Source organism: Salvelinus alpinus, chromosome 17 (genome assembly GCF_045679555.1).
Source record: "Salvelinus alpinus chromosome 17, SLU_Salpinus.1, whole genome shotgun sequence".
Lineage (NCBI taxonomy): Eukaryota > Metazoa > Chordata > Actinopteri > Salmoniformes > Salmonidae > Salvelinus > Salvelinus alpinus.
The window spans coordinates 8633507-8648409 of record NC_092102.1 but is presented as its reverse complement, the minus strand read 5'-3'; the positions used below and the strand labels follow the sequence as shown (position 1 = coordinate 8648409).

The window sequence follows — 14903 nt, the reverse complement described above, 5'->3', positions numbered from 1 at the left end:
CTATCCACATAGGCAAGATGGAGTGGTTGAGACGACAATGCATGTTCTGTAGACAGGTGAGATCTGTTAGATCTAAACAAGAAGGGAAAGTGGTTGACAACAATGTTTTTTTTATGTAGCTTTCATTGTCTTCTCAGAATATTCTGTTGATAGTTAAGAGGAAGATCAAAATGCTCCTGCTCTTGTTAAAAAGATTTGTCTAAAATGTTGATTTGGGGTGTCTGCTGGTCATCAACATCAGTTGTAAAGAAGTATAGCTAAGATCAAAATGATGTTCTTGTTGACAAGATAGTCTTTTGAAAAAGATCCTTGACGACAGATATGCTGACTCTCAAACTGAGATACAACGGTGATTGATTTGGTCATTCTGCTCCTGTTGCTTGATGATTCGAAATGAATTGCTGTGAAGACGAATAGCATTGACACAATGTTTTGTGTCACACGTTATACTCACCAATAGAATAGCTAGCTAGCTAACTTTTCAGGTAGCTCTACTTCTCATCCTGGCATTTTCCCTGCATCTCTCTATAGTCTTTGGAAAAAATTCCTTGGGTAAGGATATATTGGCTTTTTTAAGTCAAGTATGGTGAATTTGGTAATTCTTCTCCTACAGCCTAGCGGTTAAGAGCGTTGGGCCAGTAACCGATAGGTCGCTGGTACGAATTCTCGAGGCGATTAGGTGAAAAATCTGTCTATGCCCTTGAGCAAGGCACTTAACCCTAATTGCTCCTGTAAATCGCTCTGGATAAGAGCCAAATTACTAAATTACTTAAATGTAAATTCTTTTTGTTCTACACTGAACAAAAATTATGAACACAACACGCAACAATTTTAAACATTTTACTGAGTTACAACACACACGAGCCAACATTTTATTGTTCACAGAAGTGGTAACAGGTTCATCTGCTTAACAATTAGTAACTCATTGATCGATTTTCATTTATTTTCTGGAGATGAGAAGGTATAGAGGTTGAGACTACAATGATTGTCACAAAGCTAACAATCTGCCTGCAGAAAACAGTAATAGAAAGGAAAGTGATGTATCAACCTTTTTGGCTTCATTTACTGTTTAGACAGTTTATTGGGAAGTGTGTTTGGAGGTGAGGAGGAGGATTCTGTAAGATACTCTTTGAAGAGGTAGGGTTTCAGGTGCTTTCGGAAGATGGGCCGGGACTGCTAGCTTCAGGGGTAAGATGGTTCCACCATTGGGGTGACAGGACAGAGAAGAGCTAGGCAAGGCTGAGCGGGACGGGCCAATACACCAGAGGTGGCAGAACGGAGTGCTCGGGTTGGGTTGTAGGGTTTGAGCATAGCCTGAAGGTAGGGATGGCCAGTTCCTCTTGCTGCTCCATTGGCAAAGAACCATGGTCTGTAAGCCAGTGGAGTGTGTGGAGGAGCGTGGTGACATGGAAGAACTTGGGAAGGTTGAATACCAGGCAGGCTGCAGCGTTCTGGATAAGTTGCAGGGGTTTGATGGCACAAGTAGGGAGCCCAGCCAAAAGTGAGTTGCAGTAGTCCAGACTGGAGATAAGTGCCTGGATTAGGATCTGTGCCACTTCCTGTGCGAGGTAGGGTCGCATTCTACGGATGTTATAGAGCATGAACACGCAGGAGTCAAGTCAATGCTTTGATGTTTGCGGAGAACGACAGGGTGTTGTTCAGGGTCACGTCAAGGTCTGAGACGCCCAGCCCTGAGAGGGTGGAGAGGAGGATCTGATGGTTCACGGTGTCGAAGGCAGCGGATAGATCTAGGAGGATGAGGAGGGAGAGTCAGCACGGAGAGCCTCCGTGACACAGAGAAGAGCAGTCTTGCTTGAGTGACAAGTCTTGAAGCCTGACCGGTTAGGGTCAAGAAGATCATTCTGAGAGAGATAACAAGAGAGTTGATCAGCGACAGCACGCTCAAGAGTTTTGAAGAGAAAGAAGGGATAGAGGTCTAGGTTTTGACGTCAAATGAGTCGAGTGCTAGTTTCTTGAGGAGCGGAGCGACTCTGGCATTTTGAAGTCTGAGGGGATGCAGCCAGTGGTCAGGGATGAGTTGATGAGGGAAGTGAGGAATGGGAGAAGGTCTCCAGAGATGGTTTGAAGAGGGGATGGAGTCGAGCGGGCAGGTTGTCGGGTAGCCGGACTTCACTAGTCTCAGGATTTCATCTGGAGAGAGAGGAGAGCAAGAGGTCAAGGTGTATGGTAGTTCTGAGTGGGACCAGTGGACCCAATAGACTAAGTGAATGAGGAGCGGATGTTGTCAACCTTGTTTTCAATGAGGTTGACAAAGTCGTCCACGGGGGGTAGAGGATTAAGGAGGGAGGAGAAGGTGGAAAATAGTTTCCTGGTTTTAGTGGCAGAAGCTTGAAATTTTGTGATAGAAAGTGGTGTTAGCAGCGGATACAGAGGAAAGAAGGTAGGGAGGGAGTGAAAGGAAGGAAGTTTCGTTTTCCTCCATTTTCGCTCAGCTGCCCGCAGCCCTGTTCTGTAAGCTCGCAATAAGTCACTCAGCCAAGGAGCAGCAAGGGGAGGGCCAAGCCGGCAAGGAGGAAAGGGGACAGTTCGTATTCATCGGACTCGGAAACGTAGGAGAGTACGTTGGAAGAGGCAGAATCACGAGACAGGAGGGAAAAGGATTTAGCAAAGTAGTGATCAGAGACCTGGAGGGGGGGGGGGTTGCGGTGAGATTAGTAGGCGAACAGCCCCTAGTAAGATGAGGTCAATCGTATTGCCTGCCTTGTGAGTTGGAGAGGACTGGGAAAGGGTGAGGTCAAAAGAGGCAAGGAGGGGAAAGAGCGAGTTGGAATTATATCACGGTAAGAAGATTATGAACTTGACCTAGTTATAAGACGCAAGTTTTTCACATCCTCTGAGAAATGTGCGTGAAAATTCAGCGGTTCATTTTTAAATCACTACTTGTTTTAGTAGTTTAGTAGCATAGCTGCTGAGCATGTCAACACACGTGAGCCAAAAGCAGGCATGCATCATTCACGGTAGTGGCAACATGTTCATCGGTTTTTGCATTTAGTCATTCACTCACTCGTTTAAAAAAAATAGTCTTTATGAAAGGTAGAGGTTAAGACCAATGTTCTCTCTAAGCGGCGTGCGCACCTTCTCCTGGACTTCCGCGCAGAAGAAACGCCAGGCTGTAACTTTGCAAGATTGAGTCTGTGATTTTGTTGTAGGCAGAGCGCAAAGGAGTGGCGGGGGTAGCCCACGAGCTGTCTTTCAATCATCCTAGAGTGATTGCGCTTTTTAGATCAGTTCAGATCAGAGCCTCGCGTATGCACATTTGTTGATATTCTTTGCTAGTTCGTGAGTTATTAGCCCAGTTATAGGTAATTGTAGGTCAGCAGTGGGGAGTTACTGCTTCCTACAAGAGCACACAATATGTAGGCTTAGGCTACATTTCAAGCCGTCTTTGAAAAGCCAGTCAGGTAAAAAAAAACTTTACTCTTAATTAAATGCGCAGTGTTGTATTTTGAGACAGGCTTGAATATGCAAATAACCAATAGGCAGAGGGGTAGCCTACATTGTCTAGTTCTCGGTATGGTAATAATAATTAATTGTATTTTGTAAAGTGGTTTCTTTCATCTTACAATGCAATTTACAGCCACCTATTTGGCCCATGGTATTACAGACCAGGTAAAAATAATAATGAAGTAATGTCAAGCAATTCATAATGTAAAAACATTTTTAAAAGTCTCATGCATTGTAGGCATGCAGTGAACACCACATATAGGCTACTGTAGGCTACATCATAGAAATCAAAAGCTATTTCCATGTGAAAATGTTATGGGATTCGCTCCATTGGTTTTGTTGGTAGGCCTACATTATGATCAAATAGCCTATTGGCTACTGTCTAAAACTGTAAGGGTACAGCCTCAGTGTTCACTGTAAACAATGATCAAGTTTCTGCTCATAAGACCTACAATTTGCTCTGTGACCCCAAAAATGAGAGGGAACATTGGTTGAGACTACAATGATTTTTTTTCTCCCCCTCACAGGAGTTTTTCTTTTAAATGTTATTAATTCCACCTATATTTTGCTTGATTAATATTTGATATTTTCTCAAAAGATGGTATAGTAGTTATGACATGGTGGTCATTGCCACATGAACATCTTGTTGAAAGGACACAAGTAGTAGAAGTGATTTTTTTTAGGGTTGCATGCGCTACGCTGCCAGTAATAACCTGTAAACGAAGGTAAGTTAGCCAAAAGTGCTTTCCTTTCTATAACTGTATTTTGCAAGGGCATGTTACCGAACAGCTTTCCTTTCTATCAGTGATTTCTGCAGGGTCTAAAGACATGGGGAAGACGCCAGGATGAGAAGCATTTAGATAAAAACACTTTTTTTTAACGAGGAGACCGTGTGCGCCTAAGTTGAAAAATGTAGGCTCACATAGAGCTGTTGTGGTGACTGTATTACCACCACATAGGCAGTCATGAATCATGACAGCAGTCAAATTCCCACGTGAACATTGAGTCACAGTAATCTCTTGTTATGCACTCCGGACATGCTTTCGTAGTACCCAACTCGCTAAAGACCATCAGGTCCTAATGGCCTGCTACTCTCTAAGCTGACATCAATGCAAATGCAATCGAAAATCACATCAAACACTTATCATCAAAACAGTATCATGCTTTTAAAACTCACCTCACTGTGATGATCAATTTGAAGAAAGTTCAACAACAGGTTGAAACTGAGTGTAAAGCATGGTCATTGTGGATGTTTCAAAGCCTAATACAACGAAATGGACAGCCTTCTAAGGTGATGATTATTTCAAAACTCCATATACATATTAGAGTTTATACATATGCATAGGCTTCTCAGCCCAAGCCCAACGTGTTTATTCTTGCGTTATACAATACATAGCCTACCACATATTACGCTTGGCATAAAAATACAAAACAAACTGATTTAAGATGTCTTTGGTACATAATTGGTCTAGCCTATACTACAAAATGTAAAAAATGAGAGTAATCCCCTTTTGAATGTGGAATGTATTATTATGCATACTGGATGGACTGGTTACCTGATGCTATGCTTCAACATTTCTGTCCACGAGTCTGGGAGAGAACATTGGTTTATTGATTGTGCGGGGCAATTTTGAACAGCCTAGTAATTTTGTATATTTTCACAATTAATCGGGTGACAAATTACCTTTAGCTATACAGAATATCGCAACACCATGCGTTTCCATCACCTCCTCTCTCTCCTTTATTCCTTTCATTTGTGCGCAGAGGGGCTGTCAAAGGTTTAGTGAAATAAACTCAGCAAAAAAAGAAACGTCCTCTCACTGTCAACTGCGTTTATTTGCAGCAAACTTCAACAACTGAGACATAAACTGAACAAGTTCCACAGACATGGAATAATGTGTCCCTGAACAAAAGGGGGGTCAAAAGTAACAGTAACAAAAGTAACAGTCAGTGTCTGGTGTGGACACCAGCTGCATTAAGTACTGCAGTGCATCTCCTCCTCATGGACTGCACCAGATTTGCCAGTTCTTGCTGTGAGATGTTACCACACTCTTCCGCCAAGGCACCTGCAAGTTCCAGGGCATTTCTGGGGTAGTATGTAGTAGTATGGCTGGTGGCATTGTCATGCTGGAGGGTCATGTCAGGATGAGCCTGCAGGAAGCGTACCACATGAGGGAGGAGGATGTCTTCCCTGTAATGCACAGCGTTGAGATTGCCTGCAATGACAACAAGCTCAGTCTGATGATGCTGTGACACACTGCCCCAGACCATGACGGACCCTCCACCTCCAAATCGATCCCGCTCCAGAGTACAGGCCTCTGTGTAACGTTCATTCTTTCGATGTTGAATGTGAATCCGACCATCACCCCTGGTGAGAGAAAACCGTGACTCGTCAGTGAAGAGCACCTTTTTGCATCCTGTCTGGTCCAGCGACGGTGGGTTTGTGCCCATAGGCGACGTTGTTGACGGTGATGTCTGGTGAGGACCTGCCTTACTACAGGCCTACAAGCCCTCAGTCCAGTCCCGTTTCCTTGTTGTGCTGTTTTAGGCGTCTCACTGTACGGACATTGCAATTTTTTGCCCTGGCCACATCTGCAGTCCTCATGCCTCCTTGCAGCATACCTAAGGCACGTTCACGCAGATGAGGAAGGACCCTGGGCATCTTTCTTTTGGTGTTTTTCCAAAGTCAGTAGAAAGGCCTCTTTAGTGTCCTATGTTTTCATAACTGTGACCTTAATTACCTACCGTCTGTAAGCTGTTAGTGTCTTAACGACCGTTCCACAGGTGCATGTTCATTAATTGTTTATGGTTCATTGAACAAGCATGGGAAACAGTGTTTAAACCCTTTACAATGAAGATCTGTCTTTGAAAGACAGGGTCCTGAAAAAGTGACGTTTCTTATTTTGCTGAGTTTATGTTTTGTTGCGAAAACATGTTACTATCAATGTTCCCAAACAGATTTCACTTGGTTTCCCAAATGAAGCACTGGGTAGCTGATGGAACAGGGTTGGACAGCCCATGGCATACAGAGTTTGGCGGGAATATCACTGTTGCGCAGCAAGAGCATGCATGGAGGGAAATAAGTGTTCTTTTATTTATTTCTCAAATGCTCATATTAAGCACATGTGCCGCTATAAAACCGAAGTAACCTACTATGCATCATTGAAAAATGGACCAGTGGAAAGCACGCAGCCTCCATTCGCTATTGGAGTGCATACAGAAAATGTCCTTTTTTCCCCTGGCCCTGAACATTTGATAATGGGCCATTCTAAATCGGAGCAAATTTTACACATTAGTAAAGACCAGATTAAATTGAGAATAGTTCGATGGATAAAAATATGCAAACTTTCCTGAGGCAAACTTTTTTGTTTGGTTGCTATTTTCTCAAATCATCAATAGCCTATGGTCACATCATGCAGCCCAAATGTTTTGGCTGAGCACACTGCTCGCGTCGCAAAATATATTTAGAAATCTATGTTATTCAATTATTGCACCCACACTGCTCGCACGCACCAACGAGCGTCTGCGTTGCCAAGGGCTAAAATAGAAGTCATTCCTATTTCTGACGCAGATCGCGCTGCAAGACCTGCCTCTCCCATCTCTTCATTGGTTTATAGAAGCAGGTACCCACGTGGGTGATTGAAAGATAAACTGTTGCCGGTTGTGGTGGTAATACTATGAAAGTTTAAATTGCCATAAATGTTTTAATGCTTTTCGACCTGTCCCCAAATTAATGTCATTGATTCAGAGTTTGTTTTGATATTTTAACCTGCGTGTCGTAATCGCGTTTGGTGTAGGGGGACAAAATACATTTTTACATCTGCGCATGCGCGCAGCCAGTTTGGGTTCCGTGTAAGACATTTTTTAAGACAAGGTTTGTATCATTCACAACTAAAGTTGCCAAATAATTCTAAATCTAGAGTATAGGACCTGTTCAGTGACGATTTTAGCATGTAAATCTTGGTGGGGCAAACTCCCAAATTTTTTGGGGGATGCATGCCAGCAAAGCCACTACACAACACTAAACAATACATTAATTGCACTATAACAGTGACAAACTCTGCTGACAAACTGTTACTGCCTACATACAGCTGTCCCAACAGCAGTCCCAACAGTTACCACTGCTACACCTGGCTGTCAGCGGAGCCTTGTCTGGCAGCGAAACAGTTCATTCAGCCTAATTTACTCAGTTCATTCAGCCTAACATAGCTGATATGGCTGCCTTGCTTAAACAAATGTGGTTTCTGCTGACAATTGAGATGTACAAACTATGGCATAAGGTGACGAGGAGCGGATAAGAGTCAATCCGTAATTTCGATTAAGACATTAATGAGCGAGCTTGGAAGGACGTAGTCAATATAACTATTTGTTTAGCACTTGAAATGTACAGCGACAGAATTCAGAACATGGGCTGTTCTTACGGTATTCGCCCTGTACACCAAGTCAGAACCGTAGGATAAATAAAGGGGGCATATAAGCAGACAATTCATTTCTCTAAAACAGGCTGTAGATTACATGTGCACCACCAAGGCAGAATAGTAGGCGAAATTAAGAGGGGAAACGCTATCAAATTATTAAGGTGAGGCATATGGGCTACAAACAGCTTACTACACAACATACAGTACACTTAGGATTACTTTCTTAGCTACAGTATAGATATATCCCTGGCATATTACATATTTTATGCAGAAGCATACAAAACATTTTTGGACTCACCTTGTTGTGCTGTGCTCACTTGAACAGGAAGGTGGCGTGGTGGTCCTTCTTGTGGGCTCTAGAAAGAGGCAAACTTTTCTGGCCCATGGCGTTACCCCCTTTTTGGTGATATCCAATTGGTAGTTACCATCTTGTCTCATCGCTGCAATTCCCCTACGGACTTGGCAAAGGTCGAAAGCCAAGCCAAGCCGCACTGCTTTTTGACACACTGCTCGCTGAACCCGGAAGCCAGCCGCACCAATGTGTCGGAAGAAACACTGTCAAACTGACGACCAAAGTCGACCGACCGGCCCGCCACAGGGAGACGCTAGAGCACAATGAGACAAGGACATCCCGGCCGGCCAAACCCTCCCCTAACCCAGACGAGGCTGGGCGAATTGTGCGCTGTACCATGGGTCTCACTGTCACGGTTGGCTATGACAGAGCCTGGGATCGAACCCGGGTCTGCAGTGACGCCTTATATCTCATTGTTAAATTTGCGATTTCCAACGTGTTGTGTAATGTTTATGTCCAATGGCTGAGGAGCAACTATACGTTTTATCAATCATTTCTCTTCATGTGACAAGAATTGAAAAGGATTTGCCAGTAGATTGCCGACTTGATGCAGGAAGATGACTGCTTGTCTAGCTTGCTAGCTAAGATTTTGAAAATATGATGTTGACATGATCAGTCCAATCAAAGCTAAGGTAGATATATTGTTATTTGATGTAATTTTATCTGTGGCCAATGACCTTGAGCCTTCTTGGATGGGTACTTCTAATGTAACTCTATAGCAGCACCCAAGGGGCTTGAATTTTCAAGCTCTACCCATAGATTTTGCGGTGACGTAGTGTTCCCATGAGTGACAGAACTCTGAGCCAATCACTGCGCAACTAGAGAACATTACCAACCCCGTATTTTCCGCTGGCTGCCCCACCACCACAGAAAGCACTAAGCCAGGCTGAAACACCTGCATTTTGGAGCTGCCTTTCTCAATAAAGCAAAAAAATTGACCATGTTTGTATGCGGCTTTATTAACTCACTGATTTGCCCCACCTGACTTGAATGATGCATCGCCACTGGCCTGTTTCAAATGATCACTTTTTATGCTCAACATAGCGACTTCATATGCGCACTCGCACCGGAATGGGAAGAATATCCTTTCTATTTTATTCAGCTAAGTTCAATTATATTCGTCTTACTATAAAATCATATAATTTAAAATAATGGCATGGGACTTATAAGCATATCTTGTCAGCTAAACAAACAAGCCTTCAGCCTATGGCATGGAGCATAGCCAGATAACATATAGTTGGCCAGGGTTCCCCAACTGGTGGCCCGTGGTTGTTGCTTTTTGGGCCCCCAAGCTTTCTGAGCAAAAATAATAATAATACACATATATTCTTTTGGGGGGGGGGGGGGGGTAAATAAGACTATAAAAACACCATGAAATCAGATCCAAGTGATTTTAATTTAAGAAATCTGATCCCGAGTATTCTCACACATAATAGAGAAACACTAGATCATATACAAATCTAAGCCAGGTTTAAAATGATTATGTTTCAGTCAAACGATATATCTGCTTGGGCTTCTTACGGTCATTTTGTAGTCTACAAATTATTTGTAATTACAGTTGAAGTCTGAAGTTTACATACATACACCTTAGCCAAATACATTTAAACTAGTAAATATTCCCTGTTTTAGTTCAGTTAGGGTCACCATTTTATTTTAAGAATGTGAAATGGCAGAATAACAGTAGAGTGATTTATTTCAGCTTTTATTTCTTTCATCACATTCCCAGTGGGTCAGAAGTCTCCATACACTCACTTAGTATTTGGTAGCATTGCCTTTAAATTGTTTAACTTGGGTCAAACGTTTCGGGTTGCCTTCCACAAGCTTCCCACAATAAGTTGGGTGAATTTTGGCCCATTCCTCCTTAGAGAGCTGCTGTAACTGAGCCATGTTTGTATGCCTCCTTGCTCGCACACGCTTTTTCAGTTCTGCCCACACATTTTCTATATAATTTAGGTCAGGGCTTTGTGATGGCCACTCCAATACCTTGACTTTGTTGTCCTTAAGCCATTTTGCCACAACTTTGGAAGTATGCTTGGGTTCATTGTCAATTTGGATGACCCATTTGCGACCAAGCTTTAACTTCCTGACTGATGTCTTGAGATGTTGCTTCAATATATCCACATAATTTTCATGCCTCATGATGCCATCTATTTTGTGAAGTGCACCAGTCCCTCCTGCAGCAAAGCACCCACACAACATGATGCTGCCACCCCCGTGCTTCACTGTTGGGATGGTAACCTTCGGCTTGTAAGCCTCCCCCTTTTTCCTCCAAACATAACAATGGTCATTATGGCCAAACATTCTATTTTTGTTTCATCAGAACAGAGGACATTTCTCCAAAAAGTACGATCTCTGTCCCCATGTGCAGTTCCAAACCGTAGTCTGGCTTTTATATTGTGGTTTTGGAGCAGTGGCTTCTTCCTTGCTGAGCGGCCTTTCAGGTTATGTCGATGTAGGACTCGTTTTACTGTGGATATATATACTTTTGTACCTGTTTCCTCCAGCATCTTCACGAGGAACTTTGCTGTTGTTCTGGGATTGATTCGCACTTTCCGCACCAAAGTACGTTCATCTCTAGGAGACAGAATGCGTCTTCTTCCTGAGAGATATAACGGCTGCGTGGTCCCATGGCGTTTATACTTGCGTACTATTGTTTGTACAGATGAACGTGGTACCTTCAGGCGTTTGGAAATTGCTCGCAAGGATAAACCAGACTTGTGGAGGTCCACAATTTTTTTTCTGAGGTCTTGGCTGATTTCTTTTGATTTTCCCATGATGTCAAGCAAAGAGGCACTTTGTTTGAAGGTAGGCCTTGAAATACATCCACAGGTACACCTCCAGTTGACTCAAATGATGTCAATTGGCCTATCAGAAACTTCTAAAGCCATGACATCATTTTCTGGAAATTTCTGAGCTGTTTAAAGGCACAGTCAACTAAGTGTATGTAAACTTCTGACCCACTGGAATTGTGATACAGTGAATTATAAGTGAAATAATCTGTCTGTAAACAATTGTTGGAAAAATTACTTGTCATGCACAAAGTAGATGTCCTAACCGACTTGCCAAAGCTATAGTTTGTTAACAAGAAATTTGTGGAGTGGTTGAAAAACTAGTTTTAATGACTCCAACCTCAGTGTATGTAAATTTCCGACTTCAACTGTATGTTCCGGCCATACGCTCAAGAAAAAGATTGGCCTGCGGCTGAGTCTAGTTGATAATCCCTGGCACAGCCCTAGGCACACACAAGGACATTTAGGAGCACCATGAAAAATATTTGAGATATTAAATCTAGAATCTTGAATTTTTCTAGGCACAATGGTGCTCCTAAATAAAAATTGCAGGTCACACAGCAAAATATTTAGGCACAAAATGGTCGCACTGTAGAGCCCTGACTGGGAAAGTGAAGCAACCGTTAGCTAATGCTAACTAGCTAGCTGTATCTGGCAATATCAATATATCTAGCTAGCTATACTGAACAAAAATATAAACACAACATGCAACAATTTGAAAGATTTTACTGAGTTAGAGTGAAATAAGTGATGGATTTCTAATGGCTGAGTAGGGGCGCAAACATGGGTGGGCCTGGGAGGGCATTAACTACGTTGTAGAATAATAGTGAAGACGACAAACTATGAAAAAACACATATGTAATCATGTCAGACCAAAGGACAGATTTCCACCGGTCTAATGTCCATTGCTGGTATCTTGTTCCAAGCAAGTCTCTTCTTATTATTGGTTTCCTTTAGTAATGGTTTCTTTGCAACAATTCGACCATGAAGTCCTGATTTCACCCGGTCTCCTCTGAACAGTTGATGTCTAATGGGCTGCAATTTCTTAGTCTGGTAACTCTCTAATGAACTTATCCTGTGCAGCAGAGGGAACTCTGGGTCTTCCTTTCCTTTGGTGGTCCTCATGAGAACCAGTTTCATCATAGCGCTTGATGGTTTTTGCAGCTGCACTTGAAGAAACTTTCAAAGTTCTTGAAATTTTCTAGATTGACTGACCAATCTGTTAAATGGCAAAAAAATAAAAAAATAAAACTGTTGCATAATTCCAATATTGTTTTGGTCACTGGTTATGAAGAATAGCATATCAGTATTGCCGGGAGATTTTATTTGTCCTCGTTAGGTCTTCACACAGAACTGTCCTTTCCATCACAAAAATGGTTGAGATCACAGAACTGCTGCCTTTGACTTTGGTGTAAAATGTAATCCAAAAATGCACATACAAACAAGTTACTTTGTATTCATAAAGTTAAGAAGGCAAGGATATTGAGACACTGATCTAACTTGAACCGATTTGAATACAGTGCCTTAAAACTATTCACACCCCTTGACTTTTTCCACATTTGTGACTGACCGTCTCGATTCAGTCTTATGTGCAAAAATTGTACATTGGATTAAAGTAGAGAGCTAGAAAATGGTAAATCATACACTACAGTTGAAGAACAATGGGAAAGCAATTCTGCTTTGAAAGTTGATCAACTTGTAATCTCACTTTTGAATGTTTTGGTACCTACTGGAGAGCTCTTCTTTGTCTACACCCATTCAGCATCGTTCACACCCTCTTAAGCTTTAGCCACACCTATCTCTAAGGGTTGATCCGAGCATTCTGTCCTAACAACAGTAGTCAAGCACCCAAGCTAACTGGCTAATGTTGGCTAGCTTGCTAGCTACTTCCAGACACAAATGAGAGAACAGCTCACTGACCATTTTACTCACCCTAGCAGAGCTGGTTAGGCTGTTTTTATGTTATCCAGTGTTGGTGACTGCAACTGTGCTGCTGGCAACAATTTACGCTTTTTTGCCAACGTTTACTGACACCGGCCATATTCAGATGTTGAGCGTTTGTAAATTTGTCAGTTATTCTGCTCTCTGGCACACTCAGACGAGAGTGCTCTGAAATAGGAGTAGATACCCAGAGCGAATTTACCAGCTACATGTATCAACAGTTGTCACAGTGACATTCTATTGAAATGGTTACTTGCATAGTGGAGTCTTTTTTGTTAAGAAATGTAGCTAGCTAGGTAAACAATCAACCATAATCCCAACTCATGACCTTACTACCCTGCATGAATCTGCAGGTAGCTAAACAACCAGGTTCAATTGTAGCTAGCTAACATTAGGCTATAACTAGCAAAGCAAATAGCTCTGAGATATACAAATAATATTACTACACAGATCATACACGTAACATTAGCTAGCGAGCCAGCCACTTGAACTTGAAATGAAAATTACTTTCTATCAAAATTAGAAACGTGTAATATCTGAAAATGTAGCTAGCTAGATTATCTTACCCGTATACACCATGTATGGACGCTTCTCCCTGTCACGGATGCCTTCATTTCGCTGGACCCCAGGAAGAGTAGCTGCTGCTTTGGCAGACCAATCCGAACTCATATCTCAGCATGTCCAGCCCACTCATTATCTCAGCCAATTATGGCTAGCGGGAAGGTTGCTGACTTTTTCTGTGGCTAAACCAACTAGGCTCGTAATTTAACAATTTTATTCGTATTTATAGATGGCATACATGTTTGTTATTAAGGCACATAAAAGCTCACATGTTCCAGAAGGCATTTCTGATTTTTTTTAAAACGCATTTAGATTTTGTTTTAAAGTTTACGTTCAAATGGCTCTCCTGTGAAGTAGTGACCCGCGACATACGCCTAGTTTCCTGAAACAAGTCACATTTTGTTGAGTTACTGCCTGAATTAAAATGGATTACATTGAGATTTTGTGTCTCTAATCTACACATAATATCCCTTAATATCAACGTGGATTTTCACAAATTTATAAAAAATGAAAAGCTGAAATGTCTTCGGTGAATAAGAATTCAACCCCTTTGTTATGGGCAAGCATGAATAAGTTCACGAGTAATAACTTTAACAAATCACATAATAAATTGCATGGACTATGTGTGCAATAATAGTAGTTAACATGATTTTTGAATGACTACCCCATCTCTGTACCCCACACATATATGTAACAATTCCTTAAGGTGAATTTCAAGCACATATTCAACCACCAAGACCAGGGAGGTTTTCCAATGCCTCGTAAAGGGCAACTATTGTTTAATGGGGGAAAAAAATAAAAAGCAAACATTGACTATCCCTTTGAGCATGGTGAAGTTTTAATTACACTTTGGATGGTGTATCACTATAAAGATACAGGCGTCCATCCTAACTCAGTTGCCGGAGAGAAAGGAAACTGCTCAGGGATTTCACCATGAGACCAATGGTGACTTTAAAACAGTTACAGAGTTTAATGGCTGTGATAGGAGAAAACTGAGAATGGATCAACAACATTGTAGTTACTCCACAATACTAATCTAAAAGAAGGAAGCCTGTACAGAATAAAAATGTACAGAATAAAAATGTACTTTATGCCCTAAATACAAAGTGTTATGTTTGGGGAAAATCCAACACATCACTGAGTACTACTCTTAATTTTTTCATGCATGGTGGTGGCTGCATCATGTTATGGGTATGCTTTTCCTTGGCAAGGACTAGGGAGTTTAAGATAAAAAAATAAAAATAGAATAGAGCTAAGCACAGGCAATATCCTAGAAGAAAACCTTGTTCAGTCTGCTTTCCAACAGACACTGGGAGACAAATTCACCTTTCTGCAGGACAATAACCTAAAACACAATTAAATGAAAATGACTGAGAA

The 14903-nt window shown here is 41.8% G+C and overlaps 1 protein-coding gene across 4 annotated transcripts in view; it reads left to right on the top strand.

Annotated features, from left to right (window-relative positions):
- LOC139542085 (mitochondrial carrier homolog 1-like) overlaps nucleotides 1-14903 on the top strand; it is a 39797-nt gene that overhangs the window by 18461 nt on the left and 6433 nt on the right. The window lies entirely within an intron of this gene.